The following is a 16,010-nucleotide window of genomic DNA, read 5'->3' on the forward strand; positions in this document are numbered from 1 at the left end:
GCCATCAGGGAATCAGGATCCTGCCATTTCTGGACGACTTGCTGATCCTGGCGAACTCCAAAGATGTTCTCCTCAGTCATCTGGAACTGAGGAGTGGCTCATCAACCGGAAGAAGTCCTCGCTGGTCCCTGCTCGGAGCATGGTGCACCTGGGGGCACTGCTGGACACACACAGCCAGAAATTATTTCTGTCTTCAGAGAAGGTCCTGAAACTTCAGGACAGGATCAGATACTTCCTCTCTCGCCCAAGAGTGTCGATACACTTGGCGATGCAAGTACTAGGCCACATGGTGTCTGCTTTCGACATGGTAGAGTGGGACGGCCTGCCTCATCGGATCAGGTCTCAAATGATCTCCTTGACTCCGGAGGTTCGTCTGTCACTGAGCTGGTGGTTACATGACCGACAGTTGAGCAGGGGCTGTCCCTTCTGGATCTCCAACTGGGTCCTACTGACTACAGATGCCAGTCTGCAGGGTTGGGGCACGGTGTTGGAGCAACACTCTCTCCAGGGTCGATGGACCAGGGAGGAATCTCTCCTCCCGATAAACACTCTGGAATTGCGGGCAGTGTTCAATGCGTTGACGCTTGCCCTGCCTCTGGTACAGGCCTGTTCAAGTACAATCAGACAGCGCCACCACGAAATCATCAAGGCGGCACTCGAAGCCACATGGCAATGCTGGAAGTATCAAAAATCCTCCGTTGGGCGGAACGCCATCTGTCAGCAATATCGTCAGTGTTCATTCCCGGAGTCCTCAACTGGGAAGCGGATTTCCTCAGTCGTCAAGACGTTCACGCCGGAGAGTGGAGTCTTCATCCGGAAGTCTTTCAACTCCTAGTGGACCAGTGGGGCCTACCTGATGTAGACCTGATGGCGTCTCGACGCAATCACAAAGTTCCGGTCTTCAGATCAAGGATAAGGGATCCTCAAGCAGCGTTCGTGGATGCACTGGCAATTCCATGGAACTTTCGGATGCCATACATGTTCCCTCCAGTGTCACTCCTGCCCAGGATATTACGGAAGTTCAAGCAAGAAAGAGGAATACTACTTCTGGTTGCTCCAGCGTGGCCCAGACGGCATTGGTTCTCAGACCTGCAGGGTCTATCGATAAAGCGTCCTCTTCTACTTCCTCAATGCCCGGACCTCCTCGTTAAGGGCCCTTGTGTCTATCCGGACCTGAACAGACTGGCTTTGACGGCGTGGCTCTGGAAGCTTCACTCCTGAGGGCCAAAGGATTCTCCGAGGTGGTTATTCAAACTATGTTGAAGGCTCGCAAACCGGCATCTGCACGGATTTATTACAGGGTCTGGAACTCTTACTTCACATGGTGTGCTGCTAAGAATTATGATGCCTATTCGTTCAGAACTTCCAGGCTTTTGGCTTTTCTGCAACAAGGCCTAGATTTAGGCCTTCGTCTGGCCTCCCTCAAGGTTCATATATCTGCCTGGTTGGTGTGGTTTCAGAGAAAAATTGCGTCTATTCCTGATGTTCATACTTTCACTCAGGATGTTTTACGGATTCAGCCTCCTTATGTCCCTCCTGTGGCTCCATGGGATCTGTCTGTTGTCTTAAATGCCCTACAAGAGTCTCCATTTGAACTTCTTGAGTCTGTGGACCTTAAATGCCTTACGCTTAAGGTCGTGTTTCTGCTGGCTATTGCCTCTGCTAGGAGGATGTCAGACTTGGGCGCTTTGTCCTGTCGTTCACCCTTTCTGATTTCTCACCGTGACCGGGCAGTTCTTAGAACTCGTCCCGGTTATCTACCTAAAGTGGTGTCATCTTTCCATCTTTCCAAGAGACTGTGGTTCCGGACTTTATCTCTTCTGGTTTGTCCTCCAAAGAGCGGTCTTTGGATGTGGTACGGGCTCTCCGTATCTACGTGGAGAGGACTGCCTCTATTAGAAGGTCAGATACCCTTTTTGTACTTTTTGGTTTTCGCAAACGTGGCTGGCCTGCGAATAAGCAAACCTTGGCCAGATGGATTAGAATGGTGATTGCACAATCTTATGCGCAGGTTGGACTCCCAGCTCCTACTGCTATCAAAGCTCATTCTACTCGGTCTGTTAGACCGTCTTGGGCGGCCCGCCGTGGCGCGTCCGCTGAAAAATTGTGCAAGGCGGCTAAATGGTCCTCGGTGAACACGTTCATTAGGTTCTATGCCTTTGATACTCCCGCCTCCCAGGATGTTTCTTTTGGACGCCGAGTTCTTGTGCCCGCTACGGTGCGTCCCCTACCATGAGTAACTGCTTTACGACATCCCCGATGTATTCCCTGTGGAATCCCAGTGTACCCCGCTGCAGAAAAGGAGATTTATGGCAGACTTACAATAGTTAAATCTCTTTCTGCGAGGTACATTGGATTCCACAGGGCGCCCACCCTGACGCACCTAGCTTCTATGAGTTTGTATGGCATTAGCCGCTGGTCCCTTCTCCTGTCATAAGAATGTGGTTCTATGTGACTAACATCTACCGTCTCTTTTACTTGCTACTGCATTGGACTGCTTAACAAAACTGAGCTCCAGTGCCCGGAGGCGGGGTTATAGAGGAGGCGGTGCAGTGCATCCTGTAACAGTCAAAGCTTTAGCCTGTTGGTGCCTCAGATCAAGATACAACTCTACCATACCTCCCAACTGTCCCGATTTTCGCGGGACAGTCCTGTTTTTTGGGGACTGTCCCGCTGTCCCACCCGCGGGCCACAGTGTCCCGCGGTGGGGGGGTGCAGTTGGGAGGCTCTGTCAATCGCTGCTCTGCTTAGCAGAGCAGCGGTGAATAGACGCTGTGCGCATGCGCACAGCGTCTATTCAGTGGAGTCAGAGGGAGCATGCCAGCGGCTCACAGAGCGCTGGGCATGCCCCCTCAGTGACGAAAACGGGGGCATGGCTCGCGATCGCGGGTCCTCCCACGAAGCCACGCCCCCTTTTCATAGACCACGCCCCCTTTTCGGGAGCGCACGCGGCTTCGCCGCGCGAGTGTCCCGCTCCACAAAACAGCAAAGTTGGGAAGTATGCTCTACACCCCGATGTAGTCCCTGTGGAATCCAGTGTACTTCACAGAAAGAGATTCAACTATGGTAAGTCTACCATAAATCTCTCTTTTGGGGTTTACTAGTACATAAATCCATACTACCTCCACGCCAGGCACTTGCTCTTTAAATATATGTATTTACTGTAATATTTATCTTCCCAGCTGTATTGCTGCACTACCCTCCCTAATGCCGGTGACAGATGAGGGAGATAAAGCATGCTATATACTATTGTAGCTTTAGGAAGAGGATAGATGATGTCATGCATTAGCTTTTCTCTCTTTTTAAAACATGGTATAAGAAGTTATAAAGACTGCAGATAGCTTTTCTGGAAAGATTATGGGTTGACTTTACATAGTATAAGGCACAGGTGTTGCATTGTTAGAAAGATGAGTGGTGTGTAACTCGGGAAGGTCCATACTAGAGTGTTTGTATCCTTCTAAGACTTCCCCTCCCCCTTTGTTTCCTTCCTTTTCCCTCTTTAGATCTACGACAGCCAGTGTCTCTAGGAAGTAATCCCATGTCCGTTCATCTATCCCAGAATTAGCTAAATCCTCTCAGAACTGTGGACTTGAAATTAAGGTGTGCACTGAATGAGATTGTATTTTACTATAATCTGATTTATACTCTTCTACAATCACTCTGCTGATCCCACTTCCGGGGATGGGACTTGGTGATGTAGCCGGTTACGTTTAGCCAGCTGAGAGACTACAGCATGTACTGTAAATTACTGCTGATATGGTACAGCCAGGATTATTATTATTATTTCTCTAACGTCCTAGTGGATGCTGGGGACTCCGTAAGGACCATGGGGAATAGACGGGCTCCGCAGGAGACATGGGCACTTTAAGAAAGAATTTAGATTCTGGTGTGCTCTGGCTCCTCCCTCTATGACCCTCCTCCAGACCTCAGGTTGAATCTGTGCCCGGACGAGCTGGGTGCTGTTCAGTGAGCTCTCCTGAGCTTGCTGTAAGAAAGTATTTTGTTAGGTTTTTTTATTTTCAGGGAGCTCTGCTGGCAACAGACTCCCTGCATCGTGGGACTAAGGGGAGAGAAGCAGCCCTACTCTTTGCAGATAGGTCCTGCTTCTTAGGCTACTGGACACCATTAGCTCCAGAGGGATCGTACACAGGATCTCACCCTCGTCGTCCGATCCCGGAGCCGCGCCGCCGTCCCCCTCGCAGAGCCGGAAGACAGAAGCCGGGTGACAGCCTTCGAAATCGGCGGCAGAAGACTCCAGTCTTCACTGAGGTAGCGCACAGCACTGCAGCTGTGCGCCATTGCTCCCACATACACCCACATACTCCGGTCACTGTAAGGGTGCAGGGCGCAGGGGGGGGGGGGCGCCCTAGGCAGCAATTTAGAACCTCTTTGGCAAAAGTTTGCATATATACAGTTGGGCACTGTATATATGTATGAACCCCCGCCAGAAATTGTATATTAAAGCGGTACAGAAGCCTGCCGTCGAGGGGGCGGGGCTTCTTCCTCAGCACTCACCAGCGCCATTTTTTCTCCACAGCTCCGCTGAGAGGAAGCTCCCCAGGCTCTCCCCTGCAGATACACGGTAGAAGAGGCTAAAAAGAGAGGGGGGGCACATAATTTGGCGCAAAAAGCAATATAACAGCGGCTACTGGGTTAACATTAAGTTACTGTGTTATTCCTGGGTTATATAGCGCTGGGGTATGTGCTGGCATACTCTCTCTCTCTCTTGTCTCTCCAAAGGGCCTTGTGGGGGAACTGTCTTCAAAAAGAGCATTCCCTGTGTGTGTGGTGTGTCTGTACGCTTGTGTCGACATGTTTGACGAGGAAGACTATGTGGAAACAGAGCGGGAGCAAATGAATGTGGTGTCTCTGCCGACGGCGCCGACACCTGATTGGATGGATATGTGGAAGGTTTTAAATGATAATGTTAATTCCTTGCATAAAAGGTTGGATAAAGCTGAAACCTTAGGACAGTCAGGGTCTCAGCCCGTGCCTGATCCTATGTCGCAGAGGCCGTCAGGGTCTCAGAAGCGCCCACTATCCCAAATTGTTGACACAGATACCGACATGGATTCTGACTCCAGTGTCGATTACGATGATGCAAAGTTACAGCCTAAATTGGCTAAATCCATCCGTTATATGATTATAGCAATTAAGGATGTGTTGCACATCTCAGAGGAAACCCCAGTCCCTGACAAGAGGGTTCATATGTATGGGGAAAAAAGGCAGGTGGCGACCTTCCCCCCTTCACACGACCTAAATGAGTTATGTGAAAAGGCTTGGGAATCTCCAGATAAAAAACTGCAGATTTCCAAACGGATACTTATGGCGTATCCCTTCCCGCCAACGGACAGGTTACGCTGGGAATCCTCCCCTAGGGTGGACAAAGCTTTAACACGCTTATCCAAGAGGGTAGCCCTGCCGTCACAGGATACGGCCACCCTAAAAGATGCTGCGGATAGAAAGCAAGAGGGTACCCTGAAGTCCATTTATACACATTCAGGTACCTTACTAAGGCCGGCAATTGCGTCGGCCTGGGTGTGTAGTGCTGTAGCAGCATGGACGGATACCTTATCTGAGGAACTTGATACCTTAGACAAGGATACTATATTAATGACCCTGGGGCATATAAAAGACGCTGTCCTATATATGAGAGATGCTCAAAGAGACATTAGCCTACTGGGCTCTAGAATAAATGCAATGTCGATTTCTGCCAGAAGGGTCCTGTGGACTCGGCAATGGACAGGTGATGCCGACTCAAAAAGGCACATGGAGGTTTTACCTTACAAGGGTGAGGAATTGTTTGGGGAGGGTCTCTCGGACCTGGTCTCCACAGCTACTGCTGGAAAGTCAAATTTTTTGCCATAAGTTTCCTCACAGCCTAAGAAAGCACCGTATTACCAAATGCAGTCCTTTCGATCACAAAAAGGCAAGAAAGTCCAAGGTGCGTCCTTTCTGGGCAGGGGCAGAGGAAGGAAGCTGCACAACACAGCTAGTTCCCAGGAACAGAAGTCCTCCCCGGCTTCCACTAAATCCACCGCATGACGCTGGGGCTCCACAGGCGGAGCCAGGCCCGGTGGGGGCGCGTCTCCGAAATTTCAGCCACAAGTGGGTTCACTCACAGGTGGATCCCTGGGCAATAGATATTGTGTCTCAGGGATACAAGCTGGTTTTCGAAGAGATGCCCCCTCACCGATACCTCAAATCGGCCCTGCCAGCTTCCCCCTTAGAGAGGGAAATAGTGTTAGCTGCAATTCACAAATTGTATCTTCAACAGGTGGTGGTCAAGGTTCCCCTCCCTCAACGAGGAAAGGGTTATTATTCGACCATGTTTGTGGTACCGAAACCGGACGGTTCGGTCAGACCCATATTGAATTTAAAATCCCTGAACATATACCTGAAAAGGTTCAAGTTCAAGATGGAATCGCTCAGAGCGGTCATCGCAAGCCTGGAAGGGGGGGATTTTATGGTGTCTCTGGACATAAAGGATGCATACCTTCATGTCCCCATTTATCCACCTCATCAGGCGTACCTCAGATTTGTGGTACAGGATTGCCATTACCAATTTCAGACGTTGCCGTTTGGTCTCTCCATGGCACCGAGAATATTTACCAAGGTAATGGCAGAAATGATGGTACTCCTGCGGAAGCAAGGGGTCACAATTATCCCATACTTGGACGATCTCCTCATAAAGGCGAGGTCCAGAGAGCAGTTGCTGATCAGCGTAGCACGCTCTCTGGAAGTGTTACGACAACACGGCTGGATTCTAAATATTCCAAAGTCGCAGTTGATTCCTACGACTCGTCTGCCCTTCCTTGGCATGATTCTGGACACAGACCAGAAGAGGGTTTATCTCCCGATGGAGAAGGCTCAAGAGCTCATGACACTGGTCAGAAACCTATTAAATCCAAAACAGGTGTCGGTGCATCACTGCACGCGAGTCCTGGGAAAGATGGTGGCATTATACGAGGCCATTCCCTTCGGCAGGTTCCATGCGAGGACCTTTCAATGGGATCTACTGGACAAATGGTCCGGATCACATCTTCAGATGCATCGGTTAATCACCCTATCCCCCAGGGCCAGGGTGTCTCTCCTGTGGTGGCTGCAGAGTGCTCACCTCCTCGAGGGCCGCAGATTCGGCATTCAGGACTAGGTCCTGGTGACCATGGATGCAAGCCTCCGAGGGTGGGGGGCAGTCACACAGGGAAGAAATTTCCAAGGGCTGTGGTCAAGTCAGGAGACTTGCCTCCACATCAACATCCTGGAACTAAGGGCCATATACAACGCCCTACGCCAAGCGGAGTCCCTACTTCGCGACCACCCGGTTCTGATTCAGTCAGACAACATCACCGCAGTGGCTCATGTAAACCGCCAAGGCGGCACAAGGAGCAGGGTGGCGATGGTAGAAGCCACCAGAATTCTTCGCTCGACGGAGAATCACGTAAGCGCACTGTCAGCAGTGTTCATTCCGGGAGTGGACAACTGGGAAGCAGACTTCCTCAGCAGGCACAACCTCCACCCGGGAGAATGGGGACTTCATCAAGAAGTCTTCGCGCAGGTTGCAAGTCGGTGGGAGCTGCCACAGGTGGACATGATGGCATCCCGCCTCAACAAAAAGCTACAGAAGTATTGCGCCAGGTCAAGAGACCCTCAGGCGATAGCTGTGGACGCACTGGTGACGCCGTGGGTGTTCCAGTCGGTCTATGTATTTCCTCCTCTTCCTCTCATACCCAAGGTGCTGAGAATCATAAGAAAAAGAGGAGTGAGAACAATACTCATTGTTCCGGATTGGCCAAGAAGGACTTGGTATCCAGATCTGTAAGAAATGCTCACAGAGGACCCGTGGCCTCTGCCTCTAAGACAGGACTTGTTGCAACAGGGGCCCTGTCTGTTCCAAGACTTACCGCGGCTGCGTTTGACGGCATGGCGGTTGAACGCCGGATCCTAGCAGAAAAAGGTATTCCGGATGAGGTCATTCCTACGCTGATAAAGGCTAGGAAGGACGTGACGGCTCAACATTATCACCGTATATGGCGAAAATATGTTGCTTGGTGTGAGGCCAGGAATGCCCCTACGGAGGAATTCCAGCTGGGCCGTTTCCTTCACTTCCTACAGTCGGGAGTGACTTTGGGCCTAAAATTGGGTTCCATTAAGGTCCAGATTTCGGCCCTATCCATTTTCTTTCAAAAAGAACTGGCTTCTCTGCCTGAAGTTCAGACGTTTGTAAAGGGAGTGCTGCATATTCAGCCCCCTTTTGTGCCTCCAGTGGCACCTTGGGATCTTAACGTGATGTTGAGTTTCCTGAAATCACACTGGTTTGAACCACTCAAGACGGTGGAATTGAAATATCTCACCTGGAAGGTGGTCATGCTACTAGCCTTGGCTTCGGCTAGGCGTGTGTCAGAATTGGCGGCTTTGTCACATCAAAGCCCTTATCTAGTTTTCCATGCGGATAGAGCAGAATTGCCGACCCGCCCACAATTTCTGCCAAAGGTGGTTTCATCATTTCATATAAACCAACCTATTGTGGTGCCTGTGGCTACTAATGACTTGGAGGATTCCGAGTTACTGGATGTGGTCAGGGCTTTGAAGGTTTATGTAGCCAGAACGGCTAGGGTCAGGAAAACAGAATCTTTGTTTATCCTGTATGCTTCCAACAAGCTTGGGGCACCTGCTTCAAAGCAGACTATTGCTCGCTGGATCTGTAACACGATTCAGCAGGCTCATTCTGCGGCTTGATTGACGCTGCCTAGATCAGTTAAGGCTCATTCCACAAGGAAGGTCAGGGGCAAACGCAGGATTTCTAGAGGGGGTTTCCAAATGTAATCCGCAATTTCCCACTGTGCCGACCATCGGGCAACTGGAAATCCCCCCTGCGTTTACCTATGCTTGTCCCCATATGTCATCTGCAGATACATTCATTATATGTATCTTAACACTCTAGATCCTGTGCACAAGATACCCCCCTCAGGGGTAAACGCAGGATTAATGGGGAAGGGGTGTTACTTCTATGTGCGCGCGCGCACACACACACACACACACACACACACACACACGTAGATATATATATAATACCTATATTACATAGAACACATACACACAAATGCACACATAGAGCACACAAACATACATATATACAGTACACACACTCGTAGAACACATCAATGCATACATAGAACATACATAGAACACGTACACATAAATACACACATGGAACACATACATATACACACACACATATACACAATTACACACCACATACAGTACACTTACATTTGGAAACTGCCCTGTCCTGAAGGAAGAGGATGCTGCAGTTGTTATTAATGCAGGGCTGGACTGGAGCACGTTTCAGAAATAAGCCACCATGACATAATTGGTCCGGAAACTGTAGCCCCGCCCCCTTGCGTCAAAATGCAGCGATTAGCGGGTCGGCATTGAGGGGGAGGAGCCAATATGACTCAATTACATGAGAATCTCGTCACATTGGCTCCGCCCCCTCCCGACAGACCCGCGAATCGCGGCATATAGCCGCAAGGGGGCGGGGCTACAATTGACGGCCGTCCGGACCACAGATGAAAAAAAAAATGTTTGGTCCATCAGGGGGGGTTTCTGGGTACTCAGAAACCTCCCCTGCGTGCGCCACTGAAGGTGGGCTCTTCTTTGGCGGCTGCCCGAGGGGTCTCGGCATTACAGCTTTGTCGAGCGGCTACTTGGTCAGGTTCAAACACCTTTGCAAAGTTCTACAAGTTTGATACCCTGGCTGAGGAGGACCTTGTGTTTGCTCATTCAGTGCTGCAGAGTCATCCGCACTCTCCCGCCTATTTGGGAGCTTTGGTATAATCCCCATGGTCCTTACGGAGTCCCCAGCATCCACTAGGACGTTAGAGAAAATAAGATTTTACTTACCGGTAAATCTATTTCTCGTAGTCCGTAGTGGATGCTGGGCGCCCGTCCCAAGTGCGGACTTCTTCTGCAATGCTTGTATATAGTTATTGCTTCAATAAGGGTTATATTATAGTTGCATCAGGGTTGATCTGATGCTCTGTTGTTGTTCATACTGTTAACTGGGTAAGGTTATCACAAGTTATACGGTGTGATTGGTGTGGCTGGTATGTATCTTGCCCTGGATTACCAAAATCCTTTCTCTATCGTCCTAAGTGGATGCTGGGGTTCCTGAAAGGACCATGGGGAATAGCGGCTCCGCAGGAGACAGGGCACAAAAAAGTAAAGCTTTACTAGGTCAGGTGGTGTGCACTGGCTCCTCCCCCTATGACCCTCCTCCAGACTCCAGTTAGATTTTGTGCCCGAACGAGAAGGGTGCAATCTAGGTGGCTCTCCTAAAGAGCTGCTTAGAGAAAGTTTAGTTTAGGTTTTTTTTCTTTACAGTGAGTCCTGCTGGCAACAGGATCACTGCAACGTGGGACTTAGGGGGAAAGTAGTAAACTCACCTGCATGCAGAGTGGATTTGCTGCTTGGCTACTGGACACCATTAGCTCCAGAGGGATCGAACACAGGCCCAGCCGTGGAGTCCGGTCCCGGAGCCGCGCCGCCGACCCCCTTGCAGATGCTGAAGCGTGAAGAGGTCCGGAAACCGGCGGCTGAAGACTCCTCAGTCTTCATAAGGTAGCGCACAGCACTGCAGCTGTGCGCCATTTTCCTCTCAGCACACTTCACTGGGCAGTCACTGAGGGTGCAGAGCGCTGGGGGGGGGCGCTCTGAGAGGCAAATATAAACCTTATACAAGGCTAAAAATACCTCACATATAGCCCATAGGGGCTATATGGAGATATTTAACCCCTGCCTGACTGGAAAAATAGCGGGAGAAGAACCCGCCGAAAAAGGGGCGGGGCCTATCTCCTCAGCACACGGCGCCATTTTCTGTCACAGCTCCGCTGGTCAGAACGGCTCCCAGGTCTCTCCCCTGCACTGCACTACAGAAACAGGGTAAAACAGAGAGGGGGGGCACATTAATGGCTATATATATATATATTAAAGCAGCTATAAGGGAGCACTTAATATAAGGATATCCCTTGTATATATAGCGCTTTGTGGTGTGTGCTGGCAGACTCTCCCTCTGTCTCCCCAAAAGGGCTAGTGGGTCCTGTCTTCATTAGAGCATTCCCTGTGAGTTTGCGGTGTGTGTCGGTACGTGGTGTCGACATGTATGAGGACGATATTGGTGTGGAGGCGGAGCAATTGCCAAATATGCAGATGTCACCCCCCAGGGGGTCGACACCAGAATGGATGCCTTTATTTGTGGAATTACGTGATGGTTTATCTTCCCTTAAACAGTCAGTTGAGGACATGAGGCGGCCGGACAATCAATTAATGCCTGTCCAGGCGCCTCAAACACCGTCAGGGGCTGTAAAACGCCCTTTGCCTCAGTCGGTCGACACAGACCCAGACACGGGCACTGATTCCAGTGACGACGGTAGAAATTCAAACGTATTTTCCAGTAGGGCCACACGTTATATGATTTTGGCAATGAAGGAGACGTTACATTTAGCTGATACTACAGATACCGTAAAACAGGGTATTATGTATGGTGTGAAAAAACTACAAACAGTTTTTCCTGAATCAGAAGAATTAAATGACGTGTGTGATGAAGCGTGGGTTGCTCCTGATAAAAAGTTGATAATTTCAAAAAAGTTATTGGCATTATACCCTTTCCCGCCAGAGGTTAGGGCGCGCTGGGAAACACCCCCTAAGGTGGACAAGGCGCTCACACGCTTATCCAAACAAGTGGCGTTACCCTCTCCTGAGACGGCCGCACTTAAGGATCCATCAGATAGAAAGATGGAAGTTATTCAAAAGAATATATACACACATGCAGGTGTTATACTACGACCAGCTATAGCAACTGCCTGGATGTGCAGTGCTGGAGTAGTTTGGTCAGAATCCCTGATTGAAAATATTGATACCCTAGATAGGGACAATGTTTTACTGTCGTTAGAACAAATAAAGGATGCATTTATCTATATGCGTGATGCACAGAGGGATATTTGCACACTGGCATCTCGGGTGAGTGCTATGTCCATTTCAGCCAGAAGAGCCTTATGGACACGACAGTGGACAGGCGATGCGGATTCAAAACGTCACATGGAGGTTTTGCCGTATAAAGGGGAGGAGTTATTTGGAGTTGGTCTATCAGACTTGGTGGCCACGGCTACTGCCGGGAAATCCACTTTTTTACCTCAAGTCACTCCCCAACAGAGAAAGGCACCGACCTTTCAACCGCAGCCTTTTCGCTCCTACAAAAATAAGAGAGCAAAGGGCTTGTCGTACCTGCCACGAGGCAGAGGAAGAGGGAAGAGACACCAACAGGCAGCTCCTTCCCAGGAACAGAAGCCCTCCCCGGCTCCTGCAAAAACCTCAGCATGACGCTGGGGCCTCTCAAGCGGACTCGGGGACAGTGGGGGGCCGTCTCAAAAATTACAGCGCGCAGTGGGCTCACTCGCAGGTAGACCCCTGGATCCTGCAGATAATATCTCAGGGGTACAGGTTGGAATTAGAGACGGATCCTCCTCATCGTTTCCTGAAGTCTGCCTTACCAACCGTCTCTTCCGAAAGGGAGAGGGTGTTGGAAGCCATTCACAAGCTGTACGCTTAGCAGGTGATAGTCAAAGTACCCCTATTACAACAAGGAAAGGGGTATTATTCCACTCTATTTGTGGTACCGAAGCCGGATGGCTCGGTAAGGCCTATTCTAAATCTGAAGTCCTTGAACCTCTACATAAAAAAGTTCAAGTTCAAGATGGAGTCACTCAGAGCAGTGATAGCGAACCTGGAAGAAGGGGACTTTATGGTATCCTTGGACATCAAGGATGCGTATCTACACGTTCCGATTTACCCCGCACACCAGGGGTACCTCAGGTTCATTGTTCAAAACTGTCACTATCAGTTTCAGACGCTGCCGTTCGGATTGTCCACGGCGCCTCGGGTCTTTACCAAGGTAATGGCCGAGATGATGATTTTCTTCGAAGAAAAGGCGTATTAGTTATCCCATACTTGGACGATCTCCTAATAAGGGCAAGGTCCAGAGAACAGCTGGAGACAGCTTTAGCACTATCTCAAGAGGTGCTAAGACAACACGGGTGGATTCTGAATATTCCAAAATCCCATTTAATCCCGACAACTCGTCTGCTGTTCCTAGGAATGATTCTGGACACGGTTCAGAAAAAGGTTTTCCTTCCAGAGGAAAAAGCCAAGGAGTTATCCGATCTGGTCAGGAACCTCCTAAAACCAGGAAAAGTGTCAGTACATCAATGCACAAGAGTCCTGGGAAAAATGGTGGCTTCTTACGAAGCAATTCCATTCGGCAGATTCCATGCAAGAATATTCCAAAGGGATCTGTTGGACAAATGGTCAGGGTCGCATCTGCAGATGCACCTGCGAATAACCCTGTCACCAAAGACAAGGGTGTCACTTCTGTGGTGGTTGCAGAAGGCTCACCTATTAGAAGGCCGCAGATTCGGCATTCAGGATTGGATCCTGGTGACCACGGACGCCAGCCTGAGAGGCTGGGGAGCAGTCACACAAGGAAGAAACTTCCAGGGAGTATGGACGAGTCTGGAAAAGTCTCTTCACATAAACATTCTGGAACTAAGAGCAATCTACAATGCTCTAAGCCAGGCGGAACTTCTCCTGCAAGGAAAGCCGGTGTTGATTCAGTCGGACAACATCACGGCGGTCGCCCATGTAAACAGGCAGGGCGGCACAAGAAGCAGGAGTGCAATGGCAGAAGCTGCCAAGATTCTTCGCTGGGCGGAGAATCACGTGATAGCACTGTCAGCAGTGTTCATCCCGGGCGTGGACAACTGGGAAGCAGACTTCCTCAGCAGACACGATCTTCATCCGGGAGAGTGGGGTCTACATCCAGAAGTCTTCAACATGTTAATAGACCGTTGGGAAAGACCAATTGTAGACATGATGGCGTCTCGCCTCAACAAGAAACTGGACAAATATTGCGCCAGGTCAAGAGATCCACAGGCAATAGCTGTGGACGCACTGGTAACTCCTTGGGTGTACCAGTCAGTGTATGTGTTTCCTCCTCTGCCGCTCATACCAAAGGTATTGAAGATCATACGGCAAAGAAGAGTAAGAACAATACTAGTGGTTCCGGATTGGCCGAGAAGGACTTGGTATCCGGAACTTCAAGAGATGCTCACGGACGAACCGTGGCCTCTACCTCTGAGAAGGGACCTGCTACAGCAGGGTCCCTGTCTTTTTCAAGACTTACCGCGGCTGCGTTTGACGGCATGGCGGTTGAACGCCAGATCCTAAAAGGGAAAGGCATTCCAGAAGAAGTCATTCCTACCTTGATTAAGGCACGGAAGGAAGTCACCGTGAAACATTATCACCGCATTTGGCGAAAATATGTAGCGTGGTGCGAGGATCGGAGGGTTCCGACGGAGGAATTCCAACTGGGTCGTTTCCTACATTTCCTGCAATCAGGATTATCTATGGGTCTCAAATTGGGATCCATTAAGGTTCAAATTTCGGCCCTGTCAATATTCTTCCAAAAAGAATTGGCCTCTGTCCCTGAGGTCCAGACTTTTGTCAAGGGAGTACTGCATATACAGCCTCCTGTGGTGCCTCCGGTGGCACCGTGGGATCTAAATGTAGTTTTAGATTTCCTCAAATCCCATTGGTTTGAACCATTGAAAAAGGTGGATTTGAAATATCTCACATTGAAAGTGACTATGTTACTAGCCCTGGCCTCTGCCAGGAGAGTATCTGAATTGGCGGCTTTATCTTATAAAAGTCCTTATCTAATCTTCCATTCGGATAGGGCAGAACTGCGGACTCGTCCGCATTTTCTCCCTAAAGTGGTATCAGCATTTCATCTGAACCAACCTATTGTGGTGCCTGCGGCCACTAGCGACTTGGAGGACTCCAAGTTGTTGGACGTTGTCAGAGCCTTAAAAATATACATTGCAAGGACGGCTGGAGTCAGAAAATCTGACTCGCTGTTTATATTGTATGCACCCAACAAGTTGGGCGCACCTGCTTCTAAGCAGTCGATTGCTCGTTGGATTTGTAACACAATTCAACTTGCACATTCTGTGGCAGGCCTGCCACAGCCTAAAACTGTAAAAGCCCACTCCACAAGGAAGGTGGGCTCATCTTGGGCGGCTGCCCGAGGGGTCTCGGCATTACAACTCTGCCGAGCAGCTACGTGGTCGGGGGAGAACACGTTTGTAAAATTTTACAAATTTGATACCCTGGCAAAGGAGGACCTGGAGTTCTCTCATTCGGTGCTGCAGAGTCATCCGCACTCTCCCGCCCGTTTGGGAGCTTTGGTATAATCCCCATGGTCCTTTCAGGAACCCCAGCATCCACTTAGGACGATAGAGAAAATAAGAATTTACTTACCGATAATTCTATTTCTCGGAGTCCGTAGTGGATGCTGGGCGCCCATCCCAAGTGCGGATTATCTGCAATACTTGTACATAGTTATTGTTAACTAATTCGGGTTATTGTTAAGGAGCCATCTTTAAGAGGCCCTTTCTGTTGTCATACTGTTAACTGGGTTTAGATCACAAGTTGTACGGTGTGATTGGTGTGGCTGGTATGAGTCTTACCCGGGATTCAAAATGCCTCCCTTATTGTGTATGCTCGTCCGGGCACAGTACCTAACTGGAGTCTGGAGGAGGGTCATAGGGGGAGGAGCCAGTGCACACCACCTGACCTAGTAAAGCTTTACTTTTTTGTGCCCTGTCTCCTGCGGAGCCGCTATTCCCCATGGTCCTTTCAGGAACCCCAGCATCCACTACGGACTCCGAGAAATAGAATTATCGGTAAGTAAATTCTTATTTTCCTTGTACTGTCAGCTCTTCCGGGCACAGTTTCTCTAACTGAGGTCTGGAGGAGGGTCATAGATGGAGGAGCCAGAGCACACCAGAATCTAAATTCTTTCTTAAAGTGCCCATGTCTCCTGCGGAGCCCGTCTATTCCCCATGGTCCTTACGGAGTCCCCAGCATCCACTACGGACTACGAGAAATAGATT

General features: G+C 49.8%; 1 protein-coding gene across 4 annotated transcripts in view; it reads left to right on the plus strand.

The window, feature by feature from the left end:
- The window catches only part of NOL4L (nucleolar protein 4 like), a 119,033-nt gene that overhangs the window by 76,367 nt on the left and 26,656 nt on the right, over positions 1-16,010 (plus strand). For 2 of the 4 annotated variants that reach the window (XM_063959070.1, XM_063959071.1), the window contains exon 2: positions 3,504-3,600. The exons of the other annotated variants lie outside the window; for them this stretch is intronic. The gene's annotated coding sequence lies outside the window, so the exon portion shown is untranslated. The remainder of the gene's footprint in view (positions 1-3,503; positions 3,601-16,010) is intronic. 4 annotated transcript variants of the gene reach the window in all.

This window comes from Pseudophryne corroboree, chromosome 3 (assembly GCF_028390025.1).
Source record: "Pseudophryne corroboree isolate aPseCor3 chromosome 3, aPseCor3.hap2, whole genome shotgun sequence".
In the NCBI taxonomy this organism is placed as follows: Eukaryota; Metazoa; Chordata; class Amphibia; order Anura; family Myobatrachidae; genus Pseudophryne; species Pseudophryne corroboree.